Consider the following 26,071-nt stretch of genomic DNA (forward strand, 5'->3'; position numbering starts at 1 on the left):
TATCATGTCAAATCCCTGCACTGAGATTAAGGTTTGCAGGACATGTGATTTTTGTCTCAAAACTAGGTCTGCCAGTCTGTTGTGGAGGCTACCTCTTTACCTTGTGGTGGAGCCTTCAGCTTCCTCTGGGGGGAGCTGGGCTGGGGCTGCAAACTGTTTTCTTTTTTTTTTTTTAATTTTTTATTTTTATCCAGTTTTTATTTTGCTTTATTTTTGGCAGCCTTGGATTTGAATCAAGAACTTCAGAACTTCATGCTCATACCACTTGAGCTATTCTGCCAGCCATTTTTATTTATTGTTAGTAATACTAGGTATTGAACTCAGGGCTTGGTGCTTACTAGACAAGCACTCTACCACTTGAGCCATGCCCTTTACCCCTTAACAGTTGTTTTTGTTTTGCTTTTTTGGTGATACTGGGATTTGAACTCAGAACTTCATGCTTGTTAGGTAGGCTTCCACCACTTGAACCACACCTCCAGCCCACCAGTTGCCATTTTTTGATGCTTAAATTGCACCAAATTTGATGTCCAGGTTTTCCTTATACTTTTTTGTCCAGACCTAGAATCTTCTTTTTCAATTTTTTTAAAAATTAAAAAAAAATTTTTATGTATTCATATGTGCATACATTGCTTGGGCCATTTCTCCCCTGCCCCCCGCCCCCTCAGACCTAGAATCTTCTAATGGAAAAAAGCATTTAGAAAACAAAATCTAGATTTCAGGCTTGATCATCGCTACTGGGGTAACAGAAACAAAATATATTTGGGATGGAAGAAATGTATTTTGAAAACTTAGCTCAAGATGGTAAGCTGGTAACTTGCAGACCCTGAGACCAACGCATCAGCCTGGCTCTTGTGTGCCATGTCCAGTTCCTCCAGCATGAAGAAGGTGGTTCAGCAGCTCCAGCTGGAGGCCAGGCTCAACCCTGTGAAGGTTTCCCAGGCCAGATGCAGACTTAAAACAATTCTGGCCAGGTGCCAGTTGGCTTGCGCCAATAATCCTAGCTACTCAGGAGGCAGAGATCAGGAGGATCATGGTTCAAAGCCAGCCTGGGGAAATAGTTCTCAAGACCCTATTTAAAAAAAAACCTTCACAAAAATAGGGCTGGTGGAGTGACTCAAGGTGTAAGCCCTGAATTCAAACCCCGGTACCACAAAAAAACAAAAAAAAAATCTGTCTGCAGAATGCCCACTGTGACCCCCAGCTGACAGGAGTATCTTCTATTTATTTATTTATTTATGTATTTTATTCATATGTGCATACAATGTTTGGGTCATTTCTCCCCCCCTTTCCCCCACCTCCTCCCTTACCCCACAGCCCCCTCCCTTTCCTCCCTACCCCCTCGCTACCTGGCAGAAACTATTTTGCCCTTATCTCTAATTTTGTTGAAGAGAGAGTATAAGAAATAATAGGAAGGACCAAGGGTTTTTGCTACTTGAAATAAGGATAGCCATACAGGGAGTTGACTCGCATTGATTTCCTGTGCATGTCTGTTACCTTATAGGTTAATTCTTCTTGATCTAACCTTTTCTCTAGTTCCTGGTCCCCTTTTCCTATTGGCCTCAGTTGCTTTAAAGTATCTGCTTTAGTATCACTGCGTTGAGGGCAACAAATGCTAGCTAGTTTTTTAGGTGTCTTACCTATCCTCATATCTCCCTTGTGTGCTCTCGCTTAATCATGTGCTCAAAGTCCAGTACACTTGTTGTGTTTGCCCTTGATCTAATGTCCGCATATGAGGGAGAACATACGATTTTTGGTCTTTTGGGCCAGAGTAACCTCACTCAGAATTATGTTCTCCAGTTCCATCCATTTACCAGCGAATGATAACATTTCGTTCTTCTTCATGGCTGCATAAAATTCCACTGTGTATAAATACCACATTTTCTTGATCCATTCGTCAATAGTGGAACATCTTGGCTGTTTCTATAACTTGGCTATTGTGAATAGTGCCGCAATAAACATGGGTGTGCATGTGCCTCTGGAGTAACCTGTGTCACAGACTTTTGGGTACATCCCCAAGAGTGGTATTGCTGGATCAAATGGTGGATCAATGTTTAGTTTTTTAAGTAGCCTCCAAATTTTTTTCCAGAGTGGTTGTACTAGTTTACATTCCCACCAGCAGTGTAAGAGTGTTCTTTTTTCCCTGTATCCTTGCCAACACCTGTTGTTAGTGGTGTTGCTAATGATGGCTATTCTAACAGGGGTGAGGTGGAATCTTAGTGTGATTTTAATATGCATTTCCTTTATTGCTAGAGATGGTGAGCATTTTTTCATGTGTTTTTTGGCCATTAGAATTTCTTCTTTTGAGAAAGTTCTGTTTAGTTCACTTGCCCTTTTCTTTATTGGTTCATTAGTTTTGGGAGAATTTAGTTTTTTAAGTTCCCTATATATTCTGTTATCAGTCCTTTGTCTGATGTGTAGCTGGCAAATATTTTCTCCCACTCTGTGGGTGTTCTCTTCAGTTTAGAGACCATTTCTTTTGCTGAGCAGAAGCTTTTTAGTTCTATGAAGTCCCATTTATCTATGCTATCTCTTAGTTGCTGTGCTGCTGGGGTTCCATTGAGAAAGTTCTTACCTATACCTATTAATTCCAGACTATTTCCTACTCTTTCCTGTACCAACTTTAGAGTTCTTTTGACTGAGTATTGCCTTGGCTATTTGTGGCCTCTTGTGTTTCCATATAAATTTAATGGTAGATTTTTTTCAATCTCTTTAATGAATGTCATTGGAATTTTGGTGGGAATTGCATTAAACATGTAGATTACTTTTGGGAGTATAGACATTTTTACTATGTTGATTCTACCAATCCATGAGCATGGGAGATCTCTGCACTTTCAAACAGTGCCTTTTGATGGGGGAATTAAGTCCATTAGCATTAAGTGTTAATACTGATAGGTATGTGGTGATTCCTGTCATTTAGTTGTCTTAGTTGTTGGAAGGTTTGATTGTGTGTACCTAAGTTGAGGTTACTCCCTACTTTCTTGCTTTTTCTTTTCCTGTAGTTTGGTGCTGCCTGCCCTTTCATGGTTCTGTTGGGTTTCACTTTCTGTGTGTAGAATCCCTTGAAGAATCTTTTGTAGTGGTGGCTTTGTGGTCACATATTGTTTTAGTTTCTGCTTATGATGGAAGACTTTTATTGCTCCATCTATTTTGAATGATAGTTTTGCTGGGTAGAGTATCCTGGGCTTGAAGTTATTTTCATTCAGTGCCCAGAAGATCTCACCCCAAGCTCTTCTTGCTTTTAATGTTTCTGTTGAGAAGTCTGCTGTGATTTTGATGGGTTTACCTTTGTATGTTTCTTGTTTTTTCTCTCTTACAGCTTCAGTATTCTTTGTGGGGTGTCTGTATTTGTTGCTTTAATGATTATATGCTATGGGGTAAATCTATTTTGGTCTGGTCTGTTTGGTGTTCTGGAGGCCTCTTGCATCTTTATGGGAATAGATTTCTCTAGATTTGGGAAATTTTCCGTTATTATTTTGTTCAATATATTATGCATTCCCTTTGCTTGCACCTCTTCTCCTTCTTCAATGCCCTTGATTCTTAGGTTTGATCTTTGATGGAGTCAGTGAGTTCTTGTATATTCTTTTCACAAGTCTTGAGTTGTTTAACTAATAGTACTTTGGTTTTTCCTTTAATTACCATTTTATCTTCGAGTTCTGAGATTTTGTCTTCTGTTTTTTCTATTCTGCTGGATTGGCCTTCCATTTTGTTTTGCAATTCTTTTTCTTTCTTTTTTTCTGAGGTTTTCCATATCCTGAGTCTTTTCCTCTTTAATGTTGTCTATTTTTGTCCTGAGTTCATTTATCTGTTTATTAATCATGTTCTTTGTTTCACTTTGATGTTTATACAGCGCTGCTTGGTTTCTTTTATTTCTTCTTGTGGTTTTTGAAATTCTCTATTTTTGTTGTCTTGGAATTTCTTGAGTGTCTCCTGTTCACTTTGGTTGACCATATCCAGTATCATCTGTATAAAATTCTCATTCATTACCTGTAGTATTTCTTCTTTTAGATTATTCTTGTGGGCTTCATTGGGTTCTTTGGCATAGTTTATCATCATTTTTTTGGAGCCTGGACTCTGAGTATCTGTTTTCTTCATTTCCCTCTGGTTCCTGTACTAATTTTTTGCTGTGGGGAAACTGTTTTCCCTGTTTTTTCTGTCTTCCCATCATTGCCCTTGGTGTTGTTATTGTCCCTGTACTGTGTGCAATTAAGTATTTTCTAGCTTGTAATAATAACACTGGTGATATTCAGAATGGAAGGGTGAGAGGAGATGGAAAGCCAAGAAGTTAAAGAAAAAGGGAAAAACAAATAAAGAAGTGGATAAAACAAAACAAAGAAACAAACAGACAAAAGTTTCAAAGATATAAACAGGGAGAGATAGTGTACTAATCAACAGTAAGATGAACAGGCACTAGAGAGACAGACAGAGGATTGAAAAAAAAATAAAAAATAAAAAATAAAAAATGAATAAAAAATGATTATATTTAAAAATAAAAGAAATGTCCAAGTTCAATAGCAATAAAGTTTCAGTCGTAATAATTTTGTTGTTCATCCCTCAGCCTCCAATCCTGGAGATGGTGTCTCAGAAGTAGTTCTGTCATTGTCTCTTCAACAGGAAAAAAACCAAACCAAGCCAAATAAAACAAAACAACACAAAACAAAACAAAAAACCACAAAATGCAATACAGTTCAAATGCAATACAGTTTCAGTAAATTTTTCAGCATGTGGGAGTAGTTTGTCTCATCAAAGGAAGACAAAAATAAAAAAAAAGAGTCTGGAGACAGTTCTGTGAATGGCTATCTCAGGCTGTGACTCCCCTACTCACTGCTGTCAGCCTGCTGTTGCTGGAGGCTTTATTTATGCAGATCTCAGGAGTGATCTTAACACTCACCTAGCCCCACAGGCTTTGGTTTACTCAGAGTTCTCCTCGGCGCAACCGCCACTGCTACAAGCTTTCCCTTTTCCGAGCACCCTGGGGAAGTTGACACTGCACCAGCTTTCTCAGGCCTGCATGTTTATTTACAGTTCACATGAGAATTGGGTCTTCCCCACTCTTCTGTAGAGTTTTCCTCCCACAACCACTTTTACAGGCTTTCCCGCTGCTGATTGCTGGGTGTGTGCTGCCGCTCCTGCCTCCTCCAGCCGGCTTGTTTATTTACAGTTCACGTGGGAAGTGGGTCTTCCCCCCTCTCCTGTGTAGTTTTCCTCCCAACACCACTTTTACAAGCTTTCCTGCTCCTGGTTGCTGGGCGTGTGCCGCTGCTCCTCCCTTCTCCAGCCAGCTTGTGAGGGATTTCCCCTCCCCTCCTCTTTGGCGCTCAGGTGCCTCACCCTCTTTGCTACATGTCTTTTTTGTTATTGCTTATTATTCAGTTTTTTTTCTCTTTTTTCCCTGGGTGGGGGTTGGTCTGTCCAGGGGTCTATGCTGATCTGGCCCAGGGTTGTTTGTGGGAGTACCGCATACCACTTAGCTCACCTTGTGGTCTGTGTCTTCCCAAGCCATCTGGGCGCTGGCATCTGGCTGCACGGGAGCCCTCCTGGTTTCTCTGTTTAACATGAAATGGAGATGCTATGCACAGGCTGGGGGTGTGGAGGAGTCAAAGTTTTGCCTCTTCTTGGTGGTTTTTCCTGTAAGGTGTGTCTCCAGCGTCTCTCCAAGATTTTACTTTAGGAGGCACAATTTCTGCTTCCTCCCTCTAGTTGCCAGCTTCAGGAGTCCTGTTTTCTTAATTTACTCTGCTATGTCTCTGTTTCATCATATTGTTTTCAACTGTCCTGTCACTCTTTTATGGTTCTCAGTACTCTTCCTCTCTTTTGCTCTTCTTTATGTAATCTTTTCTTTCTTTTTTTTTTTTTTTTTCATTTTTCTTTTATTATTCATATGTGCATACAAGGCTTGGTTTATTTCTCCCCCATGCCCCCACCCCCTCCCTTACCACCCACTCCACCCCCTCCCGCTCCCCCCCTCAATACCCAGCAGAAACTATTTTGCCCTTATCTCTAATTTTGTTGTAGAGAGAGTATAAGCAATAATAGGAAGGAACAAGGGGTTTTGCTGGTTGAGATAAGGATAGCTATACAGGGCATTGACTCACATTGATTTCCTGTGTGTGTGTGTGTTACCTTCTAGGTTAATTCTTTTTAATCTAACCTTTTCTCTAGTTCCTGGTCCCCTTTTCCTATTGGCCTCAGTTGCTTTAAGGTATCTGCTTTAGTTTCTCTGCGTTGAGGGCAACAAATGCTAGCTAGTTTTTTAGGTGTCTTACCTATCCTCACCCCTCCCTTGTGTGCTCTCGCTTTTATCATGTGCTCAAAGTCCAATCCCCTTGTTGTGTTTGCCCTTGATCTAATGTCCACATATGAGGGAGAACATACGATTTTTGGTCTTTTGAGCCAGGCTAACCTCACTCAGAATGATGTTCTCCAATTCCATCCATTTACCAGCGAATGATAACATTTCGTTCTTCTTCATGGCTGCATAAAATTCCATTGTGTATAGATACCACATTTTCTTAATCCATTCATCAGTGGTGGGGCATCTTGGCTGTTTCCATAACTTGGCTATTGTGAATAGTGCCGCAATAAACATGGATGTGCAGGTGCCTCTGGAGTAATAGTCTTTTGGGTATATCCCCAAGAGTGGTATTGCTGGATCAAATGGTAGATCGATGTCCAGCTTTTTAAGTAGCCTCCAAATTTTTTTCCAGAGTGGTTGTACTAGTCTACATTCCCACCAACAGTGTAAGAGGGTTCCTTTTTCCCCACATCCTCGCCAACACCTGTTGTTGGTGGTGTTGCTGATGATGGCTATTCTAACAGGGGTGAGGTGGAATCTTAGCGTGGTTTTAATTTGCATTTCCTTTATTGCTAGAGATGGTGAGCATTTTTTCATATGTTTTCTGGCCATTTGAATTTCTTCTTTTGAGAAAGTTCTGTTTAGTTCACATGCCCATTTCTTTATTGGTTCATTAGTTTTGGGAGAATTTAGTTTTTTAAGTTCCCTATATATTCTGGTTATCAGTCCTTTGTCTGATGTGTAGCTGGCAAATATTTATTTATGTTATTATTTTGTTGAATATATTTTGAATTACTTTTGCTTGCACTTCTTCTCCTTCCTCAATTCCCATGATTCTCAGGTTTGGTGTTTCAATGGAGTCGGTGAGTTCTTGCATATTCCTTTCACAGGTCTTGAGTTGTCTGACTAATAGTTCTTCAGTTTTCCTTTAATTTCCATTTCATCTTCAAGTTGAGATTCTGTCTTCTGCTTGTTCTAGTCTGCTGGAGTGGCCTTCCATTGTGTTTTGAATTTTTGTTTCATTCTTGTTTCTGAGGTTTTCCACATCATGGGTCACTTCCTCGTTAATATTGTCAATTTTTGTCTTAATTCATTTATCTCTATTTATGGTGTTCTCAGTTTCAGTTTTTGTTTATTTAGGGCTCCTATGAGTTCATTTATTTGTTTTTTTGTTTTCTCATATTCTTTATTTTTGTTGTCTTTTAATTTTTTTTCTTTTTTTTGAATTTTAGAATTTAGGGATTTTATTTTATTTGATCATTTATTCACATGCACATACATTGTTTGGGTCATTTCTCCAACCTGCCCCCCTCTCCCACCCTTTCCCCCTCCTCTCCTCAGTTTCATGCAGGTCCTGTTCTTCCCTTATCACTGATTTTGTAGAAGAAAAGACATATGCATAATAAGAAAGACAAAGCATTTTTGCTAGTTGAGTTAAGGATAGCTATACAGAAAGATTCCTACTATTGCTTCCATGTGCCCAGGTGTTATGACCCATGTTGATTCAACTCTAACTGATCTTTACATTGGTTCCTGATCCCCTGCTCATGACAGCCTGTCCTTTTAAGGTTACTGTAGTTCCTCTGGAGTGGGGACATCAAACGCTTTCATGTTTTGGGTTTTCTACCTATTCCTATATCTCCCATATGTGCTTTCCCCTTTTCTTGTGATCCAAGTCCAAAGACATTGCTGCATTTGCCCTTGATCTAAAGTCTGCATATGAGGGAGAACATATGGTTTTTGGTCTTTTGAGCCTGGCTGACCTAGCTCAGAGTGATGTTCTCCAGTTCCATCCATTTACCTGCAAATGATAAGATTTCATTTTTCTTCATGGCTGAATAAAATTCCATTGTGTATAAGTACCACATTTTCTTGATCCATTCAGCAGTACTGGGTCATCTTCGTTGTGTCCATAACTTGGTTATTGTGAATAGTGCTGCAATAAACATGGGTGTTCAGGTGCCTCTGGAGTAACCTGTCTTGTGTTCTTTTGGGTATATCCCCAGGAGTGGGATTGCTGGATCATATGGCAGGTGTATGTTTAGATTTTTAAGAAGTCTCCAAATTTTTTTCCAGAGTGGTTGCCCCAGCATGCATTCCCACCAGCAGTGGATTAGGGTTCCTTTTTTCCCACATCCTCACCAACACCTGTTGTTGGTGGTGTTTTGGATGATGGCTATTCTAACAGGGGTGAGGTGGAATCTTAGTGTCATTTTGATTTGCATTTCCTCTATGGTCAGAGATAGTGAACATTTTTTCATGTGCTTTTTGGACATTTGAATTTCTTCTTTTGAAAATGTCCTCTTTACCTTTTTTGAGGGAGAGGCGGTTGTGGGTGCAGGGGAGGTTTGTTCCATTCGCCCCTCCTCCTGACTCACTGCTGTTCACTCTCATTGAGGAGCAAGTCGGTCAGGAAGCCGCACCTTAGCCATGGCTTTTAAAGATACTGGGAAAACCCCCGTGGAGCCAGAGGTGGCGATTCACCGAATCCGAATCACCCTCACCAGCTGCAACGTGAAGTCTCTGCAGAAGGTGTGTGCTGACTTGATCAGAGGCGCCAAGGAAAAGAACCTCAAAGTGAAAGGACTGGTCCACATGCTGACCAAGACTTTGAGAATTACTACAAGAAAAACACCAGTGGTGAAGGTTCTAAGATGTGGGACTGGTTCCAGATGAGAATTCACAAGCGACTCATTGACTTGCACAGCCCTTCTGAAATTGTTAAACAGATTACTTCCATCAGTATTGAGCCAGGAGTGGAGGTCGAAGTCACCATTGCAGATGCCTAAGTCAACTATTTTAATAAATTTAATAAACTGACTTATAATTGTTAAAAAAAAAGAAAAGAAAATGTTCTGTTTAGTTCAGTTGCCCATTTCTTAATCGGTCATTGATTTTAGGACAGTTTAGTTTCTTAAGTTCCCCGTATATTCTGGTTCTTAGTCCCTTGTCTGATGTATAGCTGGCATATGTTTTCTCCTACTGTTGTGGGTGGTCTCTTCAGTTTAGAGACCATTTATTTGTTGTACAGAAGCTTTTTAATTTTATCAAGTCCCATTTGTCTATCCTTTCTCTTAGTTGCTGGGCTGCTGGGATTGTATTTAGGAAGTCTTTGCCTATACCTATTAGTTCCAGATGGTTTCCTGCTCCTTCCTTTAGTAATGTCAGAATTTCAGGTCTGATGTTTAGGTTCTTGACCCATTTTGAGTTGATACTAGTACAGGGTGATAGACATGGGTCTAGTTTCAGTTTCTTTCAGATGGATAACCACTTTTCCCAGCAAAATTTGTTGAAGAGGCTGTCTTTTCTCCATCGTATGTTTTTGGCACTTTTGTCAAAAATGAGGTAGGTATAGTTGTGTGGATTCATATCTGAATCTTCTATTCTGTACCACTGGTCTTCATGTCTGTTTTTATGCCAGTACCATGCTGTTTTTATTGCTTTTGCTTTGTAATATAGTTTGAAGTCAGATATTTTGATACCTCCAGCATTGTTTTTTTTTGCTGAGTATTGCCTTTGCTATTCGCGGTTTCTTGGGTTTCCAAGTGAACTTTGGAGTAGATTTTTCAATCTCTGTGATGAAAGTCATTGGGATTTTGATGGGAATTGCATGAGACATGTAGATTGCTTTCAATAGTCTTGCCATTTTTACTATGTTGATTCTACCAATCCATGAGCACGGGAGATCTTTCCATCTTCTGTAATCTTCCTCGATCACTTTCTTCAAGAGTTTGTAATTCTCCTTTTAGAGGTCATTCACATGTTTTGTTACATTTACTCCTAGGTATTTAATTTTTTGAGGGGCTGTTGTGAATGGAGTTGTTTCCATATATTCTTCTCAGTTTGTTCATTGTTGGTGTATAGAAAAGCTAATGATTTTTGTAGGTTGATTTTGCATGGTTTGACTTTTTCACCATTAAGTATGATGTTGGCTGTAGGTTTGTCATAAATAGCCTTACAATGTTGAAGTACATTCCTTGTATTCCTAGTTGTTTTATCTTTAATGATTGGTTTGCTATAGCTCAGGATAAGGTTCAGCATGGGCAGCACATGCAGAAAGGCTGTTGATGAAACAATCTTCATAGTTGTTCACATGAAAAGGGATTAGAAACTATATAGCATTGATTTAAGAGAAGAAAATATATAATATCCCAAGGGTTATGTTTAAAAATGACCTATTTGATAACTTTATAAGAAAATGTGAGTATAAAGAAATTCTAAGAGAATTTTATACACATTGAAATAATTCCTTGCAGATTCTCTTTGACAATGCCTGTGTTCACAGATTTCATCTGCTACTGGAGGAAATTAAATGCTAGTCTTTTCTAGTTTGAAGAGCAGAGTGTAGCATTTTCTTTATACATAAATGTTAGTATATGCAGCACATATATACATGTTATTGTTAATAAGGTAGAAATATTTTTCTGTGAGTTGTTACCATGTCTTGACAAAAATGTCTTAATGTTTGAGTTCTGCTTTGCTTAACCATGGGATCTTGCATGAGCATATTGGCTGTTAGCTAATATGATTATTGGCTAAGATTAGTAGGAGAAACAAATTGACTGAATGATTTCTTGTTAAATTGATATCTCTGACATGGAAAAGTTATATAACTTTGGAAAAACTGTATTATAACCATAATATAAATTACTTCTTTTGGTGTGGGACCTTAGTTTTTATATGATTTAGTTTTTATATAATAACTAACATGATAAGTATATAATAAGTGTATAAGTAAATAATAAGTATGTATTATATACTTTAAAGATATGATAAATATGTAGTTTATACTACATATTTTATCATATTACTAGTATATACTTATTTTTATTATTATATACCTACTATATACCTATATAGTTAGTATAAGCTGGAGGACAAGAGAAAGCCATATCTTCTCTAAAAGTTCTTGCTGTACACTGACTTTTAGAGCTGTTTGTGTTTATATGTCCTTTTGCTTATGAAAAATCACTACATATATTGTTCCTAAGTACAATCATTGCAACAAATAAATATTCTTTTCCAAATAACTATGGAGAAATTTTTTTCTTATATAATAATCCTGCTTAATTGGGTAAAGATCAAGTTGCACATAAACACACACACACACATTTTTCTCCTTATCTTAAAATGAATAAATCCTGTCAGGATGTGAAAGTATAATAGCAATGGTGACTACATATTCTGCATAATAATTTATTTATCTATTTTTGGTGGTACTGGGGTTACTGTGTAACAATTTATATATATTGTCTTACTTAATTCTTACAGAATCTGATTCTAAAAGCAAACTCAAAGTCATACTATGTGAAAGATAGCTGGGATTTAGTTATAAATCTGTTTTAAAGTTATATTATCTTAGATTCATGAAGACTTAAGGAGTGTTGTTATTAATCAGTTTTATATATCTGGTTAAAACTGGTTTTAATATAAAATATATTAAATATTATTAATATGTAACGCTATTAATATATAAACCTGGTTTTAATATATTTGGTTCTGTAGCTGTACTGCATTATTTTAAATATATGGTCAATTGTTAGCCATATTAATAATTAATAATTCTTATGGTCATGAATATTTTAATTTATAATAGTGTAATATGCATATTATAATAATTATATATTATAATATTTAAATAATTCTTAAAACCCAAAAGATACCTGATTGTGAGCTAATTTAAGTATCTGTTGAAATTGAAGATACTCCCTTAATTTGGCCAGGCTATATTTTAATTCTTTTATCAACAATGAATTGTGAAGAGATATAGATAAATAAGATAGAGTTCCTTTTCCTTTAGTTCCAGTAAAACTAAATGCCTGCAAATATTTAGTTATCTGTTCTGTTTTCAGCTCTCTGTTACTGCTAACTTTCTTTTATAGTTGAAATAACCCTGTACTAATTACTAAACCATCCTGGACCAGGGGCATAGTTTATCATGTTTCAGTTTGGATCTAAATATGGATATTTTTTGCCTTCTTGTCAAGCCAAGCACGATTACTCTGAGGGTAATTGTATGATTATTTCAGGAAAGGTTTTTCATCTTCATCCCAGGGTAGAGATTCAGGTTGGTGATGAGATCTACTTACAGTCTTCCTATGTTTTAACCCATCCATGTCAAGGTCCCAAAGGATCTCACCTAGGCTCAATTTATTAGATGGTTACCAAAAGGTAAGTTTGTTCCTAAAAAGATGAGAGAAACATTTTTGAAGCAAAGAAGATTCCTAAAGAACTCATATATATATTTAGGAAAGAATATGTTATATTGTGATGTCATGAAGTTTTGCCTGCAAATAAATTACTTTTTTCTAATTATTACAATGAATCCAGCTAAACTTTCCTTTTCAAAATTGAAGAATATTTGGTTGCAAAATTCATGTCTTGTTTAGCATAGAGAATCTCTTTTATAGGCACTTTTTATCTCTTTTTATTGCTTTTGAAATCTGATTCTCCAAAGGCCAATCCCATAGCTGCTAACTTCATTATCTCTTTAGTGTCTCTGTTGCTAACTTGGAATATTGCAGCCATGCTTGTCTTCTGTCTAATGTGGCATGAGCATAGCCTCTGGCAGCTCATGTAGCAGAACTCAAGCATTTTCACAGCTGGAAGTAGACTACCTTCTATGTAAGAGATTACTTCTATCTATAAAAATGCAACTTTTTTGAAAAAACCCTGCAACTTCAGGAAATATGGTTTTAATATGCTATACATGGATGTGAACATCTCTTTTGACAACTGCTACAATTACCTTTGAAGGCACCCTGAATTGAAGACAAACAACATTAGAAGTTTGTAACTAACCCTTTTAAAAAAACTCATTTCTTTACAAGAGTCTCAGATATTGGCTTGAATTTTGGTAAAAATCTCAGGTGAAGAATCGAAGAGATTTCCCAGTTTATATGGTTATTTTATTTTTCTTTTTCTCTACTTAGATTGTATTTCAAAGACTCATGACATATCACTATCAAATGCTTCTATATATCACATGTGTCAGTATTAGAAATTCAAATGCACAGGGAGAGATATAAAGTGTGTTTTGAGTTTAGTCATGTTCCTTAATTTCTCTGGGTGGGACTCAATTTTATCACATATAATATTGTAGTAAATGTTGGGTGACTAAATGAGCTCAAAGTCCCTTCTAACACTAACATTTTATTATAATTTTAGGAAAAAGTTTACAGAATAAGTTCAATTTATATTTTTCTAAAGCCCTAGGTTGGGGGAAAAACTACACAGGAAAGAATTTAGTATGATGTAGTGGAAAGAGCAGGAGCCTTTGAAATCAGATCTAAGTTAATTTTAATATTATGTGCAGTTAACTTACTTAAGTCTTAAATTTCCTGTTTGTAAATAAAATTTTATTGTTGTAATGATTAAAAGAGATAATTTATACAGGTTCTTACATAGTGACTGACATACTTGAAGCTCTCAAAGAATCTTGAATTTTTCTTTCTCTTTTACTTACATATGTTTAGAAACTTGAGGAATAAAAGGCACTGAGTTGGCCATGGTGATAAGCTATTCTGCATTCAAGTCTGCTTCAGATTGTTCATTTTCTAATACTTTTCTTTTTTCATTCATTTATTCATATGTGCATACATTGTTTGGGGCATCTCTCTCCCATGCCCCCACCCCCTCCCTCTTCCCCCCACCCCCCTTGCTTCCATGAAGAATCTGTTCTGCCCTCTTCTCTAATTTTGTTGAAGAGAACACATAAGCAATAATAAGACATAGAATTTTTTGCTTGTTTGAGAAAAGGATAGCTATGTAGAGAGATTCCTAGCATTGCTTCCATTTGCATATGTATTACAACCCAAATTGGTTCATCTCTACCTGACCTCTTCACTACTTCCTGGTCACCTTCCCATAGTAGCCTCTGTCAGTTTAAGATTACCTTACTTGCTCCACTACAGTGGGCACATCAAACACTTTTAAGTTTTGGGTTTCCTACCTTTCCCTATTCCTCCTGTATGTGTTTTCCCCTTCATGTGTGACCCATGTCCAGTACTATTACTGCAGTTGTTTTAGGTCTAAAGTTCGCATATGAGGGAGAACATATGATTTTTGTCCTTCTGAGCCTGGTTAACTTTGCTTAAAATGATGTTCTCCAGTTCCATCCATTTGCTTGCAAATGACAAAATTTCATTCTTCTTTGTGGCTGAGTAAAATTCCATTGTGTATAAATACCACATTATCTTAATCCATTTGACAGTAGTGGGGCATCTTAGCTGTTTCCATAACTTGGCTATTGTGAACAGTGCTGCAATAAACTTGGGTGTGCATGTGCTTTTGGAGTTGCATTCCTTTGGATAGCTCCCTAGGAATGGTATTGCTGGATCATATGGCAGATCTATTTTTAGATTTTTAAGAAGCCTCCATATTGTTTTTCAAAGTGGTTGTGTTAGCTTACATTCCCACCAGAAGTGTATGAGCGTTCCTTTTGACCCCCGCATCCTTGCCAACATTTGTTGTTGGTGGTTTTGATGATAGCTATTCTAACAAGAGTGAGGTGAAATCTTAGTGTGGTTTTGATTTGCATTTCCTTTATGGGATGGTGAGCATTTTTTCATGTGTTTTTTGGCCATTTGGATTTCTTCCTTTAAAACATTCTGTTTAGTTCAGTTGCCCATTTTTATTGGTTCATTGATTTTGGGGGAGTTTAAGTCTTTTGAGCTCCCTGTGTATTGTGGTATAAGTCCTTTGTCTGATGCATAGCCAGCAGATATTTTCTCCCACTCAGTGGGTGGTCTCTTCAGTTTAGAGACCATTTCTTTTATTGTGCAGAAGCTTTTTAATTTTATGTAGCCCCACTTGTCCATCATTTCTCTTAGTTGCTGAGCTTCTGGGGTTCTATTGAGGAAGTTCTTGACTGTACCTATTGCTTGTAGAGTATTCCCTTCTCTTTCCTGTACTAACTTCAGAGTTTTGGGTCTGATATCAAGGTCCTTGATCCATTTTGAGTTGATACTACTACAGGGTGATACACATGGATCTAGTTTCAGTTTTCTGCAGGCAGATAACCACTTTTCCCAGCAACATTTGTTGAAGAGGCTGTCTATTCTCCATCATATGTTTTTGGCGCCTTTGTCAAAAAATAAGGTGGGCATAGCTGTGTGGATTCATGTCTGGGTCCTCTGTTCTGTTCCACTGGTCTTAATATCTGTTTTTGTTCCACTACCATGCTGTTTTTATTGCTATGGCTCTGTAATTTAGTTTGAAGTAGGGTTTTGTGATTCCTCCAGCATTGCTCTATTTGCTGAATATTGTCTTGGCTATTTGTGGTCTCGTGTGTTTCCAAATTAACTTTAGGGTAGATTTTTCAGCCTCTGAGATTAATCTCTTTGAGATTTTGATGGAAATTGCATTGAACATGTGTATCGCTTTTGGTAGTATAGCCATTTTTACTATGTTGATTCTACCAATCCATGAGCAAGTAAGATCTTTCCACTTTCTGTATTCTTCCTCAGTCTCTTTTTTCAGAGGTTTGTAGTTCTCCTTGTAGAGGTCATTCACATCCTTTGTTAAGTTTACTCCTAGGTATTTGATTTTTTTTGAGGCTATTATAAATGGAATTTTTTTATATATTTTTTCTCAATTAGTTCATTGTTAGTGTATAGAAAAGCTAATGATTTTTGTAACTTGATTTTGTATCCTGCCACGTTGCTGGAGCTCTTTATGGTGTCCAGGAGTTTTTGGGTAGAGTTTTTTGTGTCTTTAAGGTATGGGATCATGTCATCTGCAAATACGGATACTTTGACAGTTTCTTTACCTATTTGTATTCCTTTTATTACTTGTTCTTGCCTAATTGCTTTGTCTAGGAATTCCAGGACTATGTTGAATAGGAGTGGGGAGAGTGGGCATCCTTATCTCATCCCTGATTTTAGGGGAAATGGTTTCAGTTTTTCTCCATTAAGTATGATACTGGCTATATGTTTGTCATATATAGTCTTTACAAAGTTGAGGTACATTCCTTTTATTTCTAGTTTTATTAGAGTTTTTATCATGAAGTGGTGTTGAATCTTATCAAAGGCTTTTTCTGCATCTATTGAGATGATCAAGTGGTTTTTGTCTTTGCTTCTATGAAAGTGCTGTATTACATTTATAGATTTGTGTATGTTGAACCACCCCCTGCATCCCTGGGATGAAGCTGACTTGATCATGGTCAATGATCTTTTTGGTATATTTTTGGATTCATTTTGCCATTATTTTATTGAGGGTTTTTGCATGGATGTTTATGAAGGAGACTGGCTTAAAGTTCTCCTTTTTGGATGTGTCTTTAGTTTTGGGATGGATGTAACACTGGCTTCATAATATGAGGTAGGCAGTATTCCTCCCCTTTCTATTTTGTGGAAAAGTTTAGGTAGAATTGGTATTAATTCTTCTTTAAAGGTCTGATAGAATTTATCAGAGAATCCATCAGGTCCTATAGTTTTCTTTTTTGGGAAAGTCTATTGGTACTTCAATTTCATTTCATGTTATAGATCTATTTAGTTGGTTAATATTGTCTTGGTTCAATTTTGGATGGTCATAAATATTTAGAAATTTGTCCATTTCTTTAATATTTTCAAATTTATTGAAATGTAGGTTCTCAAAGTAGTCTCTGATGATTCCTTGGATTTGTATGGTGTTTATTGTTGTCTCCCCTTTTGGGTTTCTGATTTCACTGATTTGGGTTTATATCTTGGCCTATTCTATTACATTGGTCTGTTTTTTTCCATGCTGTATTGGTTACTATGGCTCTGTAGTATAATTTGAGATCAGGTGTGATCATACCTGTAGCATTGTTTTTTTTATCTCAGGATTGCTTTGGCTATTTTGGGTGTTTTATGCTTTCATATGAATTTTAGGATTGATTTTTCTATTTCAATTGCAATTTTGATGGGGATTGCATTGAATCTGTAGTTTGTTTTCAGTAGTATAGCCATTTTCATAATATGCATTCTACCAACCCATGAACACAGATGGTATTTCCAGCTTCTAGTGTCTTCTTAAATTTTTCCTTCAAGTTTTTTTCTAGTTTTCATTGTAGAGTCTTATACCTACTTAGTTAAATTTATTCCTAGGTATTTTATATTTTTTGAGGCTATTGTAAATGTAGTTCTTTTCCTGATTTCTTTGCTAGTCTGTTCATTGTTACTATATAGAAAAGTTACATTGTTGTATGTTGATTTTGTATCCTGTTAGTTTGCCAAAAGTGTTTATCAGATTGAAGAGTATTTTTGGTGAAGTCTTTAGGATCTTTTAAAGATAGGATAATATCATCTATAAATTGGTATAACTTGACTTTTTCCTTCCATATTTGAATCCCCTTTAATTCTTTTTCTTGCCTTACTGCTCTAAGAATTTATACACTATATTGAATAAAAGGGAAGGAAATGGACACTCTTGCCTTATTTCTGACTTTATGGGAAATGATTTCAGTTTTTTCCTATTTAGTATGATGTTGGCTATATGTTTTTCATAGATAGCCTTTATTATGTTGAAGTAAATTCCTAGTTTCTTAAGAGATTTTATCATGAAGGGATGTTGAATTTTATTATAGGTCTTTCTCCATCTACTAAGATGACATGTGATTTTTGTCATTGATTACGTTTGTGTGCTATATTATGTTTTTTGATTTGCATACAGCAAACCATCCTTGCATGCCTGTAATAAAACCAATTTGATCATGCACATGATCTTTTTGGTGTGTTGTTGAATTCAGTTTGCAAGTATTTTATTGAAAAATTTTGCATCTATATTCATCAAGAAATTGATCTGTTATTTTCTGCTTTTGTTGTATACTTATCCAGTTTGCATATCAGGGTAATACTGGCTTCATTGAATGAGTTTGGGAGCATTTTTCCCCTTTACCTTTCATGAAATAGTTTGTAGAACATTGGTGGTGTTCTTTAAAGGTCTGGTAGAATTCAGCAGTGAATCCATCTGGTTCTGGGCTTTTCTTTGTTGGGAGACTCTTTATTAGAGCTTGAACTGCATTGGTTATTGTTTCCTAATAGTTTTTTTTTAACTGTGTATTTCTTCTTGAAAATTAATGTTATTTTGAAAGGACAAATCACAAAATTGTATATATTTGTTGAGTACAATATGATATTTTGATGTATGTAAACAATGTGGAATGGTTAAATCAAACTAATTAGCCTATCTATCATCTCATAGTTTTTTGTAATGAGACATTTGAAATTAATAGTCTTTTAGTCCACATTTGTTGCCCTTGCATATTGTATACTATAGTTATCTGTGATTCTTGTTGCTGAAGCTAGTGATGGGTCTTTATTACCATCTGTTCATTACTCCTAACTTTGTTAACCTTTGCCCATTTCAGTGTGGATTATATTATCTTGGTCAAAATCCATAGCAATCTGGAGAGAGTTCATAGAATAATAGAATTGGGTCTTTAGAACTCATGCATTTGAAGGCCAGATGAAGGAAGAGGAGGAAAAAAGGAGTATTCAATAAAAGACAGAAAATTATTTTTAGAGTATCATGGAAAAACAGGACCATGGATAATGAATATTTTGAGGCAGATCAAGTACTTTTATGTCTCTCATGTTAAAACTTTAAACTCCTTGTGGGCAGCAACCATATCTAATTTACAATGTATCTTTAGCATTCATCAGAATAGCTGACATGTATTGAAAATTTAATGTATATTTTCTTAATGAATGAATGTGTCCAGCAACTGCCACCTGCCATCACACCCTCTTTGTGTATTATAGTTATTTGGCAATTCTTTGTTATAGATCCAGAACTATACCACATCTCTTTCTTCTTTTCCTTCACACTTTTTGGACTAGTGTAGAAAAAGACTGCATAATACTTTGAAGGTGTCCTTATCCTGGAATGTTCTCAGTACTTGAGCTTGCTAATCAGACACCATTTAGAATCTACTTCTTTGGCCTGGTATTTTGATCTGACAATATCATTTCTTTCAATCTCTTTTTCTTCAGTGTACCTATTTTAGCTATACCTTTCAAAACTCTCTTAAGTTGTATTTAGTATTCAATAAATCCTATATGGTTGTAATGGGCTGAATGTTTGTGTCTGTCCAAACTTTGTGTGTTGAAATGTGATTGTATTTTGAGGTGGAACCTTTAAGAAGCAATTAGGTCAATTGGATAGAACTGTGATGAATGGAATTAGTACACTTAAAAGAAGAGATCAGAGAGTTAACTGGGTAACTTTACATCATGTGAGGAAACAGCAAGAAGATAGCTCTCTGTAAACCACAAAAAGGACACTCATCAAAACCTGACTATAACCAACATTTTTATGTTACACTTGTACTCTTCAGCATAGTGAGAAATGAAAGTTTCTTGTTAAGCCATCCAGTCTATGGTAATTTTTTATAGCAGCCCAAACTGACTAAGACAATGGTGATCATAGTTGTATATAAAAGTGTTATTAAAAAACAATTATTTCTTGAACATAAAATTTGTAGTGATTTTCTAGTGTGTGTATGATTTATTTTATCTATTACTCAGTTAACTATTATAAAATTATGTGAGATAGATAGTACGTATTTTATAGTTAGAAACTTTTTTAAATTATTCATTTATTCACATGTGCATACATTGTTTGAGTCATTTGCTAGTTGAGTTAAGGATAGCTATACAGAGAGATTGCTAGCATTGCTTCCATGTACAAATGTGTGACAACCCAAGTTGATTCATCTCTAAGTGATCTTTATACTGGTTCCTGATCCCCTTCTCATGTTGACCTCTGTCACTTTAAGGTTTCTGTATTAGTTCCTCTGCAGTGGGGACATCAAACACTTTCATGTTTTGGGTTTTCTGCCTATCCCCATACCTCCCATATGTGCTCTCCCCTTAAAATGTGACCCAAGTCCAACAACATTGCTGTATTTGCCCTAGATCTAAAGTCCACATTGAGGGAGAAGATAGAATTTTTGGTCTTCTGAGCCTGGCTAACATCGCTCAGAATGATGTTCTCCAGTTCCATCCATTTACTTGTGAATGATAAGTTTTCAATCATTTTCATGGCTGAGTAAAATTCCCTTGTGTATAAATACCACATTTTCTTGATCCATTCGTCAGTAGTGGGGCATCTAGGTTGTTTCCATATCTTGGCTATTGTGAATAGCGCTGCAATAAATATGGGTGTGCCGGTGCCTTTGGAGTAACCTGTGTCGCATTCCTTAGGGTATATCCCCAGGAGTGGGATTGCTGGATCATATGGCAGATCTTTGTTTAGACTTTTAAGAAACCTCCAACTTTTTTTCTAGAGTGGTTGCATTAGCTTGCATTCCCACCAGCAGTGTTCCTTTCTCCCCACATTCTTGCCAACCCTATTATTGGTGGTGTTTTTGATGATGGCTATTCTAACAGGGGTGAGGTGGAATCTTAGTGTGGTTTTGAATTGCCTTTCCTTTATGGCAAGGGATGGTGAACATTTTTTCATGTGTTTTGGCCTTTTGAATTTCTTCTTTTGAAAGTTATGTTTAGTTCAGTTGCCCATTTCTTTATTGGTTCATTGATTTTGGGGGAGTTTTGTTTCTTAAGTTTCCTGTATATTCTGGTTATCAGTCCCTTGTCAGATGTATAGCTGGCAAATATTTTCTCCCACTCTGTGGGTAGTCTCTTCTGTTTAGAGACCATTTCTTTTGTTGTGCAGAAGCTTTTTTATTTAATGAAGTCCCATTTGTCCATTCTGTCTCTTAGTTGCTGAGCTGCTGGGGTTCTATTGAGGAAGTCCTTGCCTATACCTATTACATCCAGAGTGTTTCCTTCTCCTTCCTGTACTAACTTCAGAATTTAGGGTGTGATATTAAGGTCCTGGATCCATTTTGAATTGATACTAGTACAGGGTGATAAACATGGATCTAGTTTCAGTTTCTTGGAGACGGATAACCACTTTTCTCAGCAACATTTGTTGAAGAGGCTGTCTTTGCTCCATTGTATATTTTGGCACCTTTGTCAAAAATAAAGTGGGTATAGTTGTGTGGATTCATATCCAGGTCCTCTATTCTGTTCCACTGGTCTTCATGTTTGTTTTTGTGCCATTATCATGCTGTTTTTATCAGTAATGCTTTGTAATATAATTTGAAGTCAGGTATTGTGATACCTCCAGCATTGCTGTTTTTGCTGAGTATTGCCTTGGCTATTCATGGTCTCTTGTGTTTCCAAGTGAACTTTAGGGTAAATTTTTCGATCTCTGTGATGAATGTCATGGGATTTTGATGGAAATTGCATGTAGATTGGTTTTGGTTGTATAGCCATTTTTACTATGTTGATTCTACCAGTCCATGAGCATGGAAGATCTTTCTGTCTTCTATGGTCTTCCTTGATATCTTTCTTCAGGTGTTTGTAGTTCTCCTTGTAGAGGTCATATACATCCTTTGTTAAGTTTACTCCTAGGTATTTGATTTTTTTTGTGAGGCTATTGTACATGGAATTGTCTCTATATGTTCATTCTCAGTTTGTTCATTGTTGGTGTGTAGAAAAGCTAATGGTTTTTGTAAGTTGATTTTGTATCCTGCCACCTTGCTATAGCTGTTTATCATATATAGGAGCTTTTGGGTAGAGTTTTTTGGGTCTTTAAGGTATAGAATCATATCATCTGCCAATAGGGATATTTTGACAGTTTCTTTACCTATTTGTATTCCTTTTATTTCTTCTTCTTGCCTAATTGCTCTGGTTAGGAATTCCAGTACTTTGTTGAATTGGAGTGGGGATAGTGGGCACCCTTGTCTCATCCCTTATTTTAGGGGAAATGTTTTCAGTTTTTCACCATTAAGTATGATGTTGGCTGTAGGTTGGTCATATATAGAGGTACATTCCTTTTATTTCTAGTTTTCTTAGAGCTTTTATCATGAAGTGATGTTAGATCTTGATGAAAGCTTTTTCTCCATCTATTGAGATGGTCAAGTGGTTTTTGACTTTGCTTCTATTAATGTGCTGTATTACTTTTATAGATTTGCATATGTTAAACCACCCCTGCCTCAGTGGGATGAAGCCGACTTGGTCATGGTGAATGATCTTCCTGATGTGTTGTTGGATTCATTTTGCCATTATTTTATTAAGGATATTTGCAGTGATGTTTATTAAGGAAATTGGCCTATAGTTCTTTTTGGAGGTATCTTTGTATGGTTTTGGGATGAGAGTAATATTGGCTTCATAAAATGAGTTAGGCAGTGTTCCTTCCCTTTCTATGTTGTGGGACAGTTTAAGGAGGGTTAGTATTAGTTCTTTAAATGTCTGTAAGAATTCAGCATTGAATCCCTAAGGTCCTGGACTTTTCTTTTTTGGGAAACTCTTTACTGCTACTTCAATTTCATTTTGTGTCATAGATCTATTCAGGTGATTAATATCCTCTTTGTTCGGTTTTGCATGGTTGTAAGTATCTAGAAATCTGTCCATTTCTTCAGGATTTTTAAATTTATTAGAATATAGGTTCTCAAAGTAGTCTCTAATGATTTCTTGGATTTCCATGGTGTTTGTTTTTATGTCCCCTTTTGCATTTCTGATTTTATTTATTTGGGTTTTTTCTCTCACCATTTTTGTCAGGTTTGACGGGGTCTGTCAATCCAGTTCATTTTTTTCAAAGAACCAACTTTTTGTTTCATTGATTCTTTGTATTTTTTTATTTGTTTGTTTCTATTTCATTGATTTCAGCCCTTATTTTTATTGTTTCCTTCTGATTGTTTTGGGATTTACTTGTTCTTATTTTTCTAGCAGTGTGAGATGTAGCATTAGGTCATTGATTTGAGATCTTTCTGACCTTTTAATATATGCACTCATGGCTATAAAGTTTCCTCTGAGGACTGCCTTTTCTGTGTCCCATAGATTCTAGTAGGTCATTTTTTTTTTCATTAACTTCCAGGAACCTTTTAATTTCCTCTTTTATTCCATCAATGATGCATTGATCATTGATCAATGTGCTTTTCAGCTTCCAATTGTTTGAATGTTTTTTACTGTTGTTTTTGTTGCTGATTTCTTGTTTTAATGCACTGTGATCAGATAGAATGCATGGGATTATTTCTGTTTACTTATATTTGCTGAGGCTTGCTTTGTGCCCTAAAATATGATCAGTTTTGGAGAATGTTCCATGAGCTGCTGAGAATTATGTATATTGTGCAGAAGTTGGATGAAGTATTCTGTAGACATCAGCTAGGTCCATTTGATCTATGATGTGATTTAGTTCTAGAATTTCTTTATTGATTTTTCATTTGGATGACCTATCTATTAGTGATAGGGGGATATTAAAGCTCCCACTACCACTGTGTTGGTCCTTCAGAGTATATTTGATAAAATTGAGTGCATTGACATTGGGTGCATATAGGTTGCTAATTGTTATTTCCTTTTGGTTTATTTTCCCCTTTATATTATGGTGTGTTGTTCTTTATCTCGTTTGATCAATGTGTGTTTGAAGTCTACTTTGTTTGAGATAAGTATTGATAATCCTGCCTGTCTTTCAGGGCCATTGCTTGGTAAATCTTCTTCCACCCTTTCACTCGTAGCCAGTGCTTGTTTCAGTTGATGAGATGGGTTTCCTGTAGGCAGCAGACTCTTGGATCTTCCTCTTTAAGCCAGTTTGCCAAATGATGTCTTTTGATGGGGCAATTAAGTCTGTTAACATTTAGTGTTAGTATTGATAGGTATGTGGTGATTCCTGTCATTAAGTTGTCTTTGTTGTTTAAGGATTTGACTTGTGCAGCTCAATCAGTGTTAGTCTGTACTTTCTTTTCTTCTGTGGTTTGGTACTGCCTGTCCTTTCATTGTTTTGTTTGCTTTCACTTTCTGTTTGCAGAGTATCTTGAAGAATCTTTTGTAGTGATGGCTTGATGGTCGTATGTTGTTTTAGTTTCTGCTTATCATTGAAGGCTTTTATTGTTCCATCTATTTTGAATGATAGTTTTGCTGGGTAGAGTTTCCTAGTGTTGAAGTTATTTTCATTCATTGCCTGCAAGACCTTGCTGCATGCTCTTCTTACTTTTAAGGTTCTGTTGAGTAATCTGCTGTGATTTGTTGGGTTTACTTTTGTATGTTCTTTGTATTTTCTCTCTTACAGCCTTCAATATTCTTTCTCTATTGTCCATTCTTATTGTTTTAATGATAATATGTCATGGGGTAGTTTATTTTGGTCAAGTCTGTTTAGTGCCTGGAGGACACCTGAATGGGCATAGTTTTCTCTAGATTTGGGAAATTTTCTGTTATTATTTTGTTGAATATATTTTGAATTCCTTTTTCTTACACCTCTTCTCCTTCTTCAATTCTCCATGATTCTCAGGCTTGGTGTTTTGATGGAGTCTGAGTTCTTGCGTATTCCTTTTGCAGGGTTTGAGTCCTCTGACTAATAGATCTTCCCTTTTCCTTTAATTTCCACGTCATCTTCAAGTTCTGAGATTCTGTCTTCTGCTTGTTCTAGTCTGCTGGAGTGGCCTTCCATTTTGTTTTGCATTTCTGTTTCATTCTTTTTTCCTCTTTAATATATCAATTTTCACCCTTAATTCTTTCATCTGTCTATTTATGTTCTCTGTTTCACTTTGGTATTTATTTAGAGCTCCTATGAGTTCATCTTTTTGTTTTTGTGTTTTCTCATATTCTTTATTTTTGTTGTCTTTGAATTTCTTGAATGCCTCCTGTACGTTTTGATTGATCATGTCTAGTACCATCTCTATGAAGTTCTTATTGATTACTTGCAGGATTTCTTTTTTCATGGTTTCCTTGTGGGCTTTGTTTTGTTCCTTGATATAGTTTATCTTTGTTTTGTTGGAGTCTGGATCTGGGTATCTGTTTTCTTCATTTGCCTCTGAATCCTGTACTAATTTATTTTTGGTGGGATAATGGTTTCCATCCTTTTATTGTCTTTCCATCATTCCACTTGGTAGTGTTTCTGTCCCTGGTCTATGTGTAATTTAGTATTAGCTAACTTACAATAGTAAAAGTAACAAAACCAGGAAAGAAAGACAGAAAAGAAAAAGAAAAAGGAAGAAGAAAAAGAAAATAATAAATAGAGAACCAAAGAAGTGAATAGGGAGAGATGGTGGACAGTCAATTAGCAAACAATACAAACAAACACTTAAAGAAATGAAAAAAAAAATCCCAGTTCAGTAACAGTAGAATTTCAGTCTTAGTAGTTCTGGTGTTACTCCCTTCTCATCCAGCCCTGTTTGTCTGCTTCTCCTAGGCAGGTTGGAGTCAGTGTCTGGTGGTTCTGGAGCCTTCCTGTTTTCTCAGTGTAACCTGGCATGGATAAGCTTTTTATGGGCTGGGGGTTCAGTGTTTTAGAGTTTTCTTTCTTTTTATTTTTTTTTTCTTGCCAAGTGTGGCTCCAGCAGGGAAGTACTCTGTTTGGTCTGCCGAAGGTCTCCCAAGCATGTTTGGAGCTGGTGGCTGGTGTGCTGGTGGATGGGTGGTGGCAGGCTATAGGTCAGCAGGTGGGCAGGCTGGCAAGCTGTGGCCCTTGGGCCTGAGGGTGGTGGGTGGATGGTGGGCTGGCTGGCCTGCGGGGTGACAGGCAGGGGTCTGTTGGCCCTGTGGGTGGCTGCCTTGCAGGCTGGCGTTGTGGCAGCTGGTGTGCTGGCCGTCCAATGGGTGATTGGCGACCCAGTCAGCCTATAGTCCAGTGTGCAGTTCCCTGGTGTGGCAGTGGCCTGGCAGGTGGGTGGCGATGTTGGGGTTGTGGCCTGCCTGTTCTTTCATTGTATTGTGGCATGGAGAAGACTTCCATGGGCTAGGTGTTCAGGGTGTTGAAGTTTCAGCTGTCCCTGGTGCTTTACCTCAGCCAAGGGTGTCTCATGTATCTCAGCAAGGTCCC

At 36.7% G+C, this 26,071-nt stretch overlaps 1 protein-coding gene and 1 pseudogene across 4 annotated transcripts in view; both read left to right on the forward strand.

Moving 5' to 3' along the window:
- The window catches only part of Agbl4 (AGBL carboxypeptidase 4), a 1,287,504-nt gene that overhangs the window by 90,978 nt on the left and 1,170,455 nt on the right, over positions 1-26,071 (forward strand). The gene's annotated exons all lie outside the window — the stretch shown is intronic.
- LOC141424676 (small ribosomal subunit protein uS10-like) lies at positions 8,656-9,142 on the forward strand (annotated as a pseudogene).

This window comes from Castor canadensis, chromosome 7 (assembly GCF_047511655.1).
Source record: "Castor canadensis chromosome 7, mCasCan1.hap1v2, whole genome shotgun sequence".
Classification (NCBI taxonomy): Eukaryota; Metazoa; Chordata; class Mammalia; order Rodentia; family Castoridae; genus Castor; species Castor canadensis.